Genomic DNA, 12,831 nt, shown 5'->3' with positions numbered 1-12,831 from the left:
TACTGTTATGCTGAAAAGAAATAAATAATTAAAAATGTTAAAAAAAGAAATAAATTCTATTATATTAGGCACTGAGAATTTGGTGTTGATTGTTACTGCAGCAAAGCCTGACTTATCCTTACTGATGCAGAAATCCGTAGTCTGGATGGAAAATCCACCTGAATTTCTAGTTTCTTAAATTGTAAAGTTAGGATGCTGATTTGAGATCTTCCTTTTATTTTAGTGTGTTTTTGACTATAAATTTCCCCTTTCACTGCATCCCATTTTAAGTTTTGTATGTTGTGGTTTTACTTTATTCATCTCTAAATATTAAAAAAATTTCCCTTGTAATTTCTTCTTTAGCCCATTGATCTTTGAGAGTATGTTGCTTAGGGGTACCTGTGTGGCTCAGTTGGTTAAGTGTCTGCTTTTGGCTCAGGTCATGATCCTGGGGTCCCGGGATTGAGCCCTGCATCAGGCTCCCTGCATCAGGCTTCCTGCACAGCAGGGAACCTGCTTCTCCTTCTGCCTCTGCTCTTCCCCCTGCTTGGTCTCCCCCTCTTCCTCTCTGTCACATAAATAAATAAAATATTGAAAAAAAAGAGTACATTGCTTAATTTTCACAAATCTGTGAATTTTCCAGTTTTCCTTGTATTATTGGTTCTAACTTTATCCTACCATGGTTGGAAAAGATACTTTGTATGATATCTGTCTTTTAAAATGTATTGAGACTTGGGGCACCTGGCTGGATCACTTGCAACAACAAGCATGCAACTCTTGATGTTGCGGTTGTGAGTTTAAGCCTCATGTTAGGCATAGTGCTTACTTAATAAAAAATCTATTGAGACTTAATTTTTTGCATAACCTAAAGTCTGTCTTAGAGAACATCCAATATGAACTTGAGAAGAATGTTTATTCTGTTCCTGTGGGGTAAATTCTTCTGTATGTCTCTTAATCTATTTGGCATATTTTGTTGTTCAATTCCTCTATGTCCTTGCTTATCTTCTGTCTGGTTATTCTACCCATTATTGAGAACAGAGTATTGAAGTCTCCCAAGAATTATTATAGGATGGTCTATTTATCCCTTAAATTCTGTCAACTTTTTGCTTCATAGACCATATTTTGATGGTCCATTATTAGGTATGTAAATGTTTATAATTGCTATATTTTCTTGCTGTATTAAAATTTTTATTAACATATAATGTCTTTCTTTACCCTTTGTGTTAAGTTTTTGATTTAAAATTTAACTTGGGTGGCTCAGTTGGGTTAAGTGTCTAACTCTTGATTTCGACTCAGGTCATGAGCTCAGGGTTGTGAAATTGAGCCCCAGGTTGGGCTCTGTGCTCACTGAGAAGTCTTCTTGATATTCTCTCCCACTCTTTCTGCCCCGTTCCCCCACCTTCTGCTCATGCATGTGGATGGGCTCCCTCGCTAGCTCTCAAAAATTTTTTAAAGATTTTGTCTGATGGGGGTGCCTGGCTGGCTCAGTGGGTTAATCCTCTGCCTTAGGCTCAGGTCATGATCTCAGGATCCTGGGATCAAGCACCACATCAGGCTCTCTGCTCAGCAGGGAGCCTGTTTCCCCACTCTCTCTGCCTGAATCCCTGTGTACTTGTGGTATCTCTCTCTCTCTGTCAAATAAATAAATAAAATCTTAAAAAAAAGATTTTATCTGATGATAATATAGCTACCCTTGCTTGCTCTTTCCTGGTTACTATTTGCAAGTATCTTTTTTCCATCTGCTTACTTTCAATTTGTTTGTGTCTTTTCTACCTAAAGTGAGTCTCTTATGGAGAGCACACAGCTTATAGTTGGATTATGGTTTTTAAACTCATTCTGCCAATCCTTATCTTTTGTAGGGGGGTAATCTATTTACATTCAGAGTAATTACTGATAAGGAGGGACTTACTTCTGTAATGTCACAGTTTATTTTCTTATGTCTTAAAACTTTCTTAATCACCTTTTTTGTGTTTATAAAGTTGATTTTTTTTGCAGTGAAACATTTTAATTCCATTCTCATTTCCATTTGTGTATATTGTGTAGTTATTTTTTTGGTTACCAAAAGATTACATTTAACATCCTAAAGTTATAACATTCTTTTTTTAAAAAACATTTTTTTTAAAGATTTTATTTATTTATTTGACAGACAGAAATCACAAGTAGGCAGAGAGGTAGGCAGAGAGAGAAAGAAGGGGAAGCAAGCTTCCTGCTGAGCAGAAAGCCCAATGTGGGGCTCAATCCCAGGACCCTGGGATTATGACCTGAGCTGAAAGCAGAGGCTTTAACCCACTGAGCCACCCAGGCACCCCTCTAATTTGAATTTATAATTTCACTTCATGAATATACTAACTCTGCTCCCTTACAGCTCCATCAGCATGCCATTTTGCTTACTTACATCACTAATTTACATCTTTATAAAAGATGTAAAAACAAAAACACAGGCTAACAGTTGTTTAAAAATATGCATTAGTTTCTTTAAATATGTAGAAAACAAAATGTGGCATACAAACCAATGGTTTACAAAGTGTAGTAATCTCCTAAATCCTATAGAAAACCAAAAAATTCATAATGCAACCTTATTATTATTATTATTTTAAAAAGATTTTATTTATTTTTTTGACAGAGAGAGACCAGAAGTAGGCAGAGGAATAGGCAGAGGGAGAGGGAGAAACAGACTCTCTACTGATTGGGGAGCCCGATGTGGGGCTTGATCCCAGGACGCCAGGATCATGACCTAAGCTGAAGGCAGCCACTTAACTGACTGAGCCACCCAGGTGCCTATAATGCAAACTTTTTATAATAATACTAGTGTTTATAATTGCAGGTATTCCTCTTTACTGAGATCTTTATTTATTCATATGACTTCAAGCTGTTGTCTAGTGTCCTTTCATTTCAAACTGCAGGACTACCTTTAGTATTTCTTTCCAGGTAGCTCTAGTGGTAATGAGCTCCTTCAGCTTTTGTTAACCTGAGAATGTCTTGATTTCTCCTCCACTTTTGAAGGACAGTTTTGCGGGATATAAAATTCTTGGCTTACAGTTTTTTTCTTTCAGTACTTTGAATATATCAGCCCATTGCCTTCTGGCCTCCAAAGTTTTTTTTTTTTTAAATTAAAAAAAATTTTTTTTATTTTAATTTTTTATTTTTTTATAAACATATATTTTTATCTCCAGGGGTACAGGTCTGTGAATCACCAGGTTTACACACTTCACAGCACTCACCAAAGCACATACCCTCCCCAATGTCCATAATCCCACCCCCTCCCCCCAACCCCCCTCCCCCCAGCAACCCTCAGTTTGTTTTGTGAGATTAAGAGTCACTTATGGTTTGTCTCCCTCCCAATTGCATCTTGTATCATTGATTCTTCTTCTACCCACTTAAGCACCCATGTTGCATCACCACTTCCTCATATCAGGGAGATCATATGATAGTTGTCTTTCTCTGCTTGAGTTTTTGATGAGAAATTGTCTGAAATCTTATTTAATATACCTTCTGTGCAGTGATTCATTTCTCTTTTGCTGCTTTCAGACTCTCTTGTCTTTATTTTTTGACAGTTTCATTATAATATATCTTGTATGGGTCTCTTTGAATTCATTCTACTTGGATTTTATTGAACTTTTGTAATCTATATACTCAGGTCCTTCAAAAAGGCTGGGAATTTTTCAGTCATTATTACTTCAAATAATCTCTCCGATTCTCTTTCTCTTCTAGCACTCCCACAATGTTTGTATTGGTCTGCTTAATGATGTTCCACAGGTCCTATAGGCTCTTTTCACTTTTCTTTAATTTTTTTTCTTTCTGTTTCCTAGACTCAATAACTTCAGGTTATTGGCCTACCTTTAAGTTTGCTGATTCATGTTTCTGTCTGCTCAAACCTGCTTTTGTATACTTCTGGTGAATTTTACCCTTCAGTTACTGTGGTTTTTGGCTCTAGAATTTTTTGGTTTCTTTTCAGGTTATTTTTAATTTTGGTTTTCTTTTTATTGATATTTTCATTTTGTTTTTTCTTTATGTTTTCCTTTAGTTATTTGGGCAACTTTAAGATAGTTGTTTTAAAGTTTTATCTAGTAGGTCTACCGTCTGGTCTTTCTCTGGAATAGTTTCTGTTTTTTCCCTTTGAATGGGCCATACTTTCTAACAATATAGTAACTCTGGAAGTCAGATTCTCTCCTTTCCCCAGGGGTTTGTTCTCTCTCTCTCTCTCATTGTTATAGGTTATCTTTGTGCCAGGGAAGAGCTTGAGGTATTAAGGTCTTCTTAGGGCAATTATAGAGACTTTGTAAACTCTTTTCTGTAGCAGTTGTTTTTTTAAAAAAGATTTTATTATTTCTTAGTTTTTGAAATTAAAACTTTGTTTTAGGGGTACTGGTCTGTGATTCTTAAGTCTACACACTTCACAGCACTCACCATAACACATACCCTCCCCGATGTCCATCACCCAGCCACCCGATCCTCCCCACCCTCCTCCCCTCCAGCAACCCCATTTGTTTCCTGAGATTAAGAGTTGCTTATGGTTTGTCTCCCTCTCTGGTTTCACCTTGTATCATTTTTCCCTCCCATCCCCTATGAGCCTCTGTCTTGTTTCTCAAATTCTTCATATCAGTGAGCTCATATGATAATTGTCTTTCTCTGCTTGGCTTACTTCACATAGCCTAATACTCTCTAGTTCCATCCACATCACTGCAAATGGCAAGATATTTATTGATGGCTGCATAATATTTCATTGTATATATATCTCACATCTTTATACATTCATCTGTTGCTGGACATGTTGGGTCTTTCCATAGTTTGGTTATTCTGGATATTGCTGCTATAAACATTGGGGTGCAGGTGCTCCTTCATATTACTATATTTGTATCTTTGGGATTAATACCCAGTAGTGCAATTCCTGGGTTATAGGGTAGCTCTATTTTCAACTTTTTGAGGAATCTTCATACTATTTTCCAGAGTGGCTGCACCACTTGCATTCCCACCAACAGTGTAGGAGGGTTCCCCTTTCTCCGCATCCTCGCCAGCATCTGTCATTTCCTGACTTGTTAATTTTAGCCATTCTGACTGGTGTGAGATGGTATCTCACTGTGCTTTTGATTTATATTTCCCTGATGCCGAGTGATGTTGAGCACTTTTTCATGTGTCTGTTGGTCATTTGGATGCCTTCTTTGCAGAAACGTCTGTTCATGTCTTCTGCCCATTTCTTTATTAGATTATTTGTTCTTTGGGTGTTGAATTTGATAAGTTCTTTATAGATTTTGGATACCAGCCCTTTATCTGATATGTCATTTCCCATTCTGTTGGTTGTCTTTTGGTTTTGTTGACTGTTTCCTTTGCTGTACAAAAGTTTTTTTTTTTTTTAATTTTAAAAAATGAACATATAATGTATTTGCTTCAGGGGTACATGTCTGTGAATCATCAGTCTTACACAATTCACAGCACCCACCATAGCCCATACCCTCCCAAATGTCCATAACCCAGCCACCCTGTCCCTCCTCCCCACCCCCCAACAATGCCCGATTTGTTTCCCGAGATTAAGAGTATCATGTATGGACATTGGGGAGGGTATGTGCTTTGGTGAGTGCTGTGAAGTGTGTAAACCTGGCGATTCACAGACCTGTACCCCTGGGGATAAAAATATATGTTTATAAAAAAAAAAGAGTATCATGGTTTGTCTCCCTCCCTGGTCCCACCTTGTTTTGTTTTTTCCCCTCTCTATCCCCCACGACCCCTGCACCTTGCCTCTCAAATTCCTCATATCAGAGAGATCATATGATAATTGTCTTTCTCTGGTTCACTTAAATCAAAAGCTTTTTGTAGTTCATTTTTGCCCTTGCTTCCTTTGTCTTTTACAATGTTCCTAGGGAGAAGTTGTTGTGGCTGAGGTTGAAGAGTTTGCTGACTATGTTCTCCTCAAGGATTTAATGGATTCCTGTCTCACATTGAGGTTTTTCATCCATTTGGAGTCTATTTTTGTGTGTGGTGTAAGGAAACTGTCCAGTTTCATTCTTCTGCATGTAGCTGTCTAATTTTCCCAACACCATTTGTTGAAGAGACTATCTTTTCCATTGGATATTCTTCCTGCTTTTGTCAAATATTAATTGGCCATAGAATTGAGGGTCTATTTCTGGGCTATCTATTCTGTTCCATTGATTTATGTGTCTTTTTTGGTGCCATACTGTCTTGATGATTACAGCTTTGTAATAGAGCTTGAAGTCTGGAATTGTGATGCCCCTCGCTTTGGTTTTCTTTTTCAACATTCCTCTGGCTATTTTTTGGTTCCATATAAATTTTAGCATTATTTGTTCCATTTCTTTGAAAAAAGTTGGTGGTATTTTGATAGGGATTAGTAGTTGCTTTTGAATGTCCTAGTTCTTTTTTTTTTTTTTTTTTAAAGATTTTATTTACTTATTTGTCACAGAGAAAGACAGAGCACAAGTGGGGGAAGTGGCAGGCAAAGGGAGAAGGGGAAGCAGACTCCCTGCTGAGCAAGGAGCCTGATGTGGGACTCCATCCCAGGACCCTGGGATCATGACCTGAGTCGAAGGCAGACACTTAACTGACTGAGCCACTCAGGCATCCCAAATGGCCTAGTTCTTGAAATGCATGTGTTATTCTGGTTCCCAAAAGTGAAAAAAGAGAAAAATGGAGGAGAAAAAGGCACCAGCCCATTAAATATCCTGGAAGTTGATTCTGCCAGAGATGGAAGTGCTTGCATAAATGGGTGGGGTCCAACATGGTTGCCTGGCTGTGTCTGAACTTCTGAGATCAGAAGGGGCAATCAGCAGTCAGAACACTCCTGCAAGCTGCATGCAAGCTGCTCCTAGAACACAAGCACAGTTTCCTTCCACCTGTGGGAGATGGGGGAGCCATAGCTGCCGTAGTACTGGGAACTGAAATAGACTGAAATTTGCCACGAGTCTCTGAATAGACTCCAGAATTCCTATATTGTCACATAAGACATGTTCTGCCAGTACAATTGCTGTCCAGGTAGGGAGAAGGATTCCTGATACTCTCTACTCTGCTATCTTTCTGAAATTTTCATTTTGATTCAATTAATTTTTATTATGAATCTTTTCTATGAGCCAGTCACTGTCCTGTGCACTGAGCAAGATACACAAGAATCTCTGCTCTCAGGGATCTTATATAGTCTAGTTGGGGGTTAGACAATAAAAAAACCCCAAATAAATATATAATTTCATGTAATTATAAGTGCTAAGAAAAAAAAATTAGTATTTGTAGCAGACATTGTAGTTTCTCTCCTCACACGCCATCAGTATTTAACATTCTCTTGCAAGCCGGCCAGATTTCTAGCTGTCATTGCCTTCATGTGGTTGCCTGAGGGCTCTTTCTGCCTCTGGAGCTTCTTCTTCCTGAGCATAATGGCAGGCATGTTGGGAGTACCAGAGAATTAAGGCTACTCCAGAGAGCACCCCTCAACTAATAGCTGATTTGAATTGTGGGTAAGAATCTAGGGGTGTCTGGGTGGCTCAGTTGGTTAAGTGGCTGCCTTCAGCTCAGGTCATGATCCCAGGGTCCTGGGATTGAGCCCCGCATCCAGCTCCCCACTTAGGGGAGCATTTCCCTCTCCCTCTGCCTGCTGCTCTGCCTACTTGTGTTCTATCTGTCAAATAAATACATAAATAAATAAAATCTTAAAAAAAAAAAAAGAATATAGACCCCCTTACCTCCCAGGCAGATAACTCTGAGGTATGTTTTACACTGGTTTCCAGAGTTCTCAAGCTATTGAGCTTCAATTGTCCATAGTGTTAATTTTTTTCATCACACATTTTTTAAGGAGCTCTTTCCGTTCCCACGTCGACACCAGTATTTCTTGTATCACCTCCCAAGTAAATTACTTGCACTTGGATCCTTGTTTCAAGGTCCATTTACAGTGGAACCCAAGCTAAGGTTTTATCAAGAGAGGGGCTGAGGAATGGATGAGAGGAAATGGCTGGGTGTCGCTCTCGACCCGTAAGAACGACCCGCAGACGAGGTGAGTGGCAAACTTCTTTATTGACAATCTTCAGCCCCGGGACCCCGTACACCGATTACAGCCCCAAATTATAGACCACAGCAGATAGAAAGCAACCAATCACCACATAACACGACTAGTATAACATCCAATCAGAAGGGATACAGATGACTTCAGTCCGGAGCATGCAGGGTGCTCGTGTCTAATGACGTGAGCTCCCGAAACTTATTGTTCACTTACTCCTGTGCCTTTCCCATGGTCCCTGGTTAATCTTATACTAGTCCCAATACTTCAGTACAGGTTGTGCGTTCCCCTTGAGCGCCCCCACATACCATAAACATTCACCTGCCTTTCTCCTCAAGCCTCGCCTAGTACGTGACTCCTTGCTTCTGCTGCATGGCTCTCCACAGCTGGGAACCCATAGACAGGGGTCACCTCATCAGATGAAGACCTATTGTTGAGTAAGTGAGAAAGGCTCCGTGGTGTGGATAGCCATTCTGAAAATTTACCCATGCCTTTACAGATAATGGGCCCTTGGCCACTCTTCAGGACAAAGAAGCCCTCATGTCTGAGCTATAGCAGCGTCCTGTGTTGATCAGCATGTGAAAGCTTTTACCGAAACAAATCAAGCATATACATGAAATTATTCCTCCACACTCTCATTGGATCCTTTCATCCAGGGCCTATGACTTTACTCCTCTTTCCTCTTTACTGCTAACATGTATAGATGTATAGGCACTTTGTTGTTTTAAATTATTTATTGGTGTTTTTATTTTCTTTCTGATTATAAAAATCATTCTTTTTTGTATAAAAGTTTTAAATACAAAAAATATAGAAGAAAATGAATATCATCCTGTGGCCGATTAAAATAGACCATAATTCTTTGACACAATTCCCACTTAGAAGTGGAATCTAGTCCTCTCTCCTTGAATGTGGGTGAGTTCTGTGACTGCTTGACCAATAGAATATGGTGGAAGAGATCCTGTGGCAGTTTTCAAGTCAAAGTCTCATGAGACTGGACACTTTTGATTATTATTTCCTAGAACACTTACTCTTAATGTCTAATCACTATGCTGTGAGAAGCCCAAGGAACCCAGAGAGGCATATGGAGGTACTTCAGTCAGTAGTCCCAACGAAGCCCCCACCTGCACCAACTGCTGCCAATGTGAATGACCACTTTTGAAAGACCAGCCCAACTGAGCCTCAGATGACTCTACTCTAGTGTTTGTCATAATCTGACTGTGACCACATGATAGCTTTCAATGAGAACTGCTGAAGCTGGACAATCTACAGGACCATGACACAATAAGTCACTAAGATTTGGAGTGGTTCGTTAAGCAGCAATAAATGACTGGAACAAATCCATAATCCAACCATCCAAAGATAGTCACTATTAACATTTTGGTTTTCTTACACACACATATTTTTAAATAAGTAATTTTATTATAAATGTATAGAATTTTATTGATTTTTTTGGAGAACAAACATTTATTTGCTCTGGTAATTAAGAAGGTAGGACTAGGGGAAAGAGAAAATGTGTTACAGATAGAGTGAAAAAAATCATTGGCTTGGGGAATCATATTAGCAGTCACATACAAGGTACAGTTTTGTATTCTATGTGACTGAATAAAGGAAATCTCATTTAAAATGGAGTCAGGAGGCCAGAAAGGACAGCTTTCATACCCTACTGCTCATGGTCAGTTGCAGACCCCAATAAAAACAGACCCATTTCGTGTGTGTTGAGTTTGAGGAGTTCATATAGATCCTGGATATCAACCTTTTGTCTGTACTGTCATTTGCAAATATCTTCTCCCATTCCGTGGGTTGCCTCTTTGTTTTTTTTTTTTTTTTTTTTTTGTCTATTTCCTTGGCTGTGCAGAAGCTTTTGATTTTGATGAAGTCCCAAAAGTTTATTTTCGCTTTTGTTTCCTTTGCCTTTGGAGACATATCTTGAAAGAAGTTGCTGTGGCTGATTGTCGCTCTCGGCCCGCAAGAACGACTCGGAGACTCACGTAGCGGCGAACCTTCTTCAATCGCTTTTTTTTCTTCCTCCCTCTTACCCTCGGCGCATGCGTTTTTATATAGGCAGTGTTACCCAATCACAATGCAGTGCTCATGCACCTCCCGCGAGAGTGGACCTAAATGAACAGCCAATCATATTCAGTCCCTTACTGCTCTTAGAGTAGGCCTCCTGTACCGGCTCCCGACATCTCCCCCTTTTTTATTTATTTATAATGGCTGAGATCGTGCCTGTCTTAGGTTGCCAATCCTCAGCACACATGCTTACCCGTCATCGGGTACTCTCCCTGGTCGAAGAGCCCCTGTCTTAGGTTGCTATGGTGTGGGATCAGTCTTACCCGTCTTTGACTACCGATCTAGCATACTTAGCCATATCTGGGGGGAGGTACCAGCTTCAGGAGCCATCATGGCTTGAACCATGAGGTGTTATTGTCATTGCGACAGACACGGCCACACACCCAACGTAACATTAGTACGTTAGCTGTGATTAAGAGAACAGCCATGGCACCAAGTCCGGCCCACTGTTTGAGGAATGAAACAGATTGCTGTAACATTTTTTTCCACTCACTAACAGGTGCAATAGTTACTTTGGTAGAATATATGGATATAATTTGAGCTCGTAATTACCTAGTTAAATTTTGAAATTGATGGTTCCAGGTACCATTAAGCATTCTTCCCAATTGTCTAGAGAGGTTAGCTGCTAAGGATAAGTTGTTATGAGCTATAGGGGTGATACAAAGTCCAGCCATATTATGTATGCATCCTATTGACACAATTGACTCTAGGATATCAAGTTGTTCCTGTACAAGATCAACCCTTTGATTTACAATAAGGATCCCAGCATGCAAATGTCCGTTAATTTGTTCTTGCGTAGCCAATGCTTCAGCGACCATTCCTGTGACGTTGTTGAGCATGGCGGCTGTTGTCTGTACCGAGGTTGTCAACGCTACCGCGGCAGCAGTAGCAGCGGCGGCGGATGCGATAGCTGCAATAATGGCTGCTGTTATTCCAAAGTCTTGTTTATGTCGAAGCAGCACCGGCAGGTTGTCGGGGTTCACAAGAGAGACTAGATGACTTGTTAATAGTAGAAGCATTAAAAACTATGAAGAGAAAGGGAGCTCTAACACAGACGGGCATTGGTGAGTAACTTATGTGCTTAGCTGAGGTGCAATTGCAAGTAACATTTGTTTCAAATCGAGAGCCTACGTGATAGTTGTATGTACGGTTACGCCATGTAAACCCATTAATAAAGTGAAGGCTTTCCAAGCCTGTACATGCTTGTGCCGCATTGCAGAGCAGCCACCTATCTAGAAGGTGAGCTGACGCGCCTTGCGCCGGGTCTTGGTAGGTATAATTATAGCCAAAAAAAGGTGGAGTTAGAGTAAGTGGGGATTTTAGGACTGAATGAGAATCCTGTTCCCACCCAAACTCCTGAGAGGCTACTATGGCAGCCACTCGTGCGGTGCAGCTCGCACAATAGCAGGCCTTGGTGCAGCAAGGTTTATACGGAGGAGGCCCCTCGTAAGGTGGCGCTGTTGGGGCTGGGCGCGTGGGCATAGGATCTAAGTTATCTACCACTTCCGTCTTTGTTTGTAACTGCGCCATAGCTCCTTCTTTCACTTTTAATTTCAGCTGCGCCATAAATTCCCCCTGCATTTTGAGCTGCGCCATAGCCTTTTTTAGTTCCTCCTCCTTTTTTGCAAGCTCCTTTTGCATCTTGCTCACCTTTTGGCTTTTGGGCGATTTCCCTCCTCTAAGAACCACGGAGCGGTTTGACCCACTTCTTTTAGAAATAAGCGAGCCTTCTTATTTTTCAAAGGGGTCCCATTTGCTTTAAGAATGTCAGTTAGCGGCCCCAGCATTTTATATGCAGCCATCTCGTTTCCCATCCCGGAAAGCTTTCTACGCTCGTCCTCGACTTGAGGAACTTTCCCTGTCACTAGACAGAAATAGGTGCACTCTTTACCTGATCGTCGCCGACTCCGTGCGTCTCTCACGATGAGAATCCCGGGTTTCAGCACCACCTGTCGCTCTCGGCCCGCAAGAACGACTCGGAGACTCACGTAGTGGCGAACCTTCTTCAATCGCTTTTTTTTCTTCCTCCCTCTTACCCTCGGCGCATGCGTTTTTATATAGGCAGTGTTACCCAATCACAATGCAGTGCTCATGCACCTCCCGCGAGAGTGGACCTAAATGAACAGCCAATCATATTCAGTCCCTTACGGCTCTTAGAGTAGGCCTCCTGTACCGGCTCCCGACAGCTGATATCAAAGAGATTAGTGCCTATGTTCTCCTCTAGGATTCTGATGGATTCCTGTCTCACATTGAGGTCTTTTATCCATTTTGAGTTTATCTTTGTGTACGGTGTAAGAGAATGGTCGAGTTTCATTCTTCTACTTATAGCTGTCCAGTTTTCCCAGCACCATTTATTAAAGAGACTGTCTTTTTTCCACTGTATATTTTTTCCTGTTTTGTCAAAGATTAATTGACCATAGAGTTGAGGGTCCATATCTGGGCTCTCTACTCTGCTCCACTGGTCTATGTGTCTGTTTTTATGCCAGTACCATGCTGTCTTGGTGATCGCAGCTTTGTAATAAAGCTTGAAATCAGGTAACGTGATGTCCCCAGCTTTATTTTTGTTTTTCAACATTTCCTTAGCGATTTGGGGTCTCTTCTGATTCCATACAAATTTTTGGATTATTTGCTCCAGCTCTTTGAAGAATACTGGTAGAATTTTGATTGGAATGCCATTGAAAGTATAGATTGCTCTAGGCAGTATAGACATTTAACAATGTTTATTCTTCCAATCCAAGAGCATGGAATGGTCTTTTATCTTTTTGTGTCTTCTTCAATTTCTTTCATGAGTG

The sequence above is a fragment of the Mustela nivalis genome (assembly GCF_964662115.1).
Source record: "Mustela nivalis genome assembly, chromosome: 19".
Lineage (NCBI taxonomy): Eukaryota > Metazoa > Chordata > Mammalia > Carnivora > Mustelidae > Mustela > Mustela nivalis.
The sequence above is the reverse complement of the archived record's forward strand: the minus strand, read 5'-3'. Positions refer to the sequence as shown.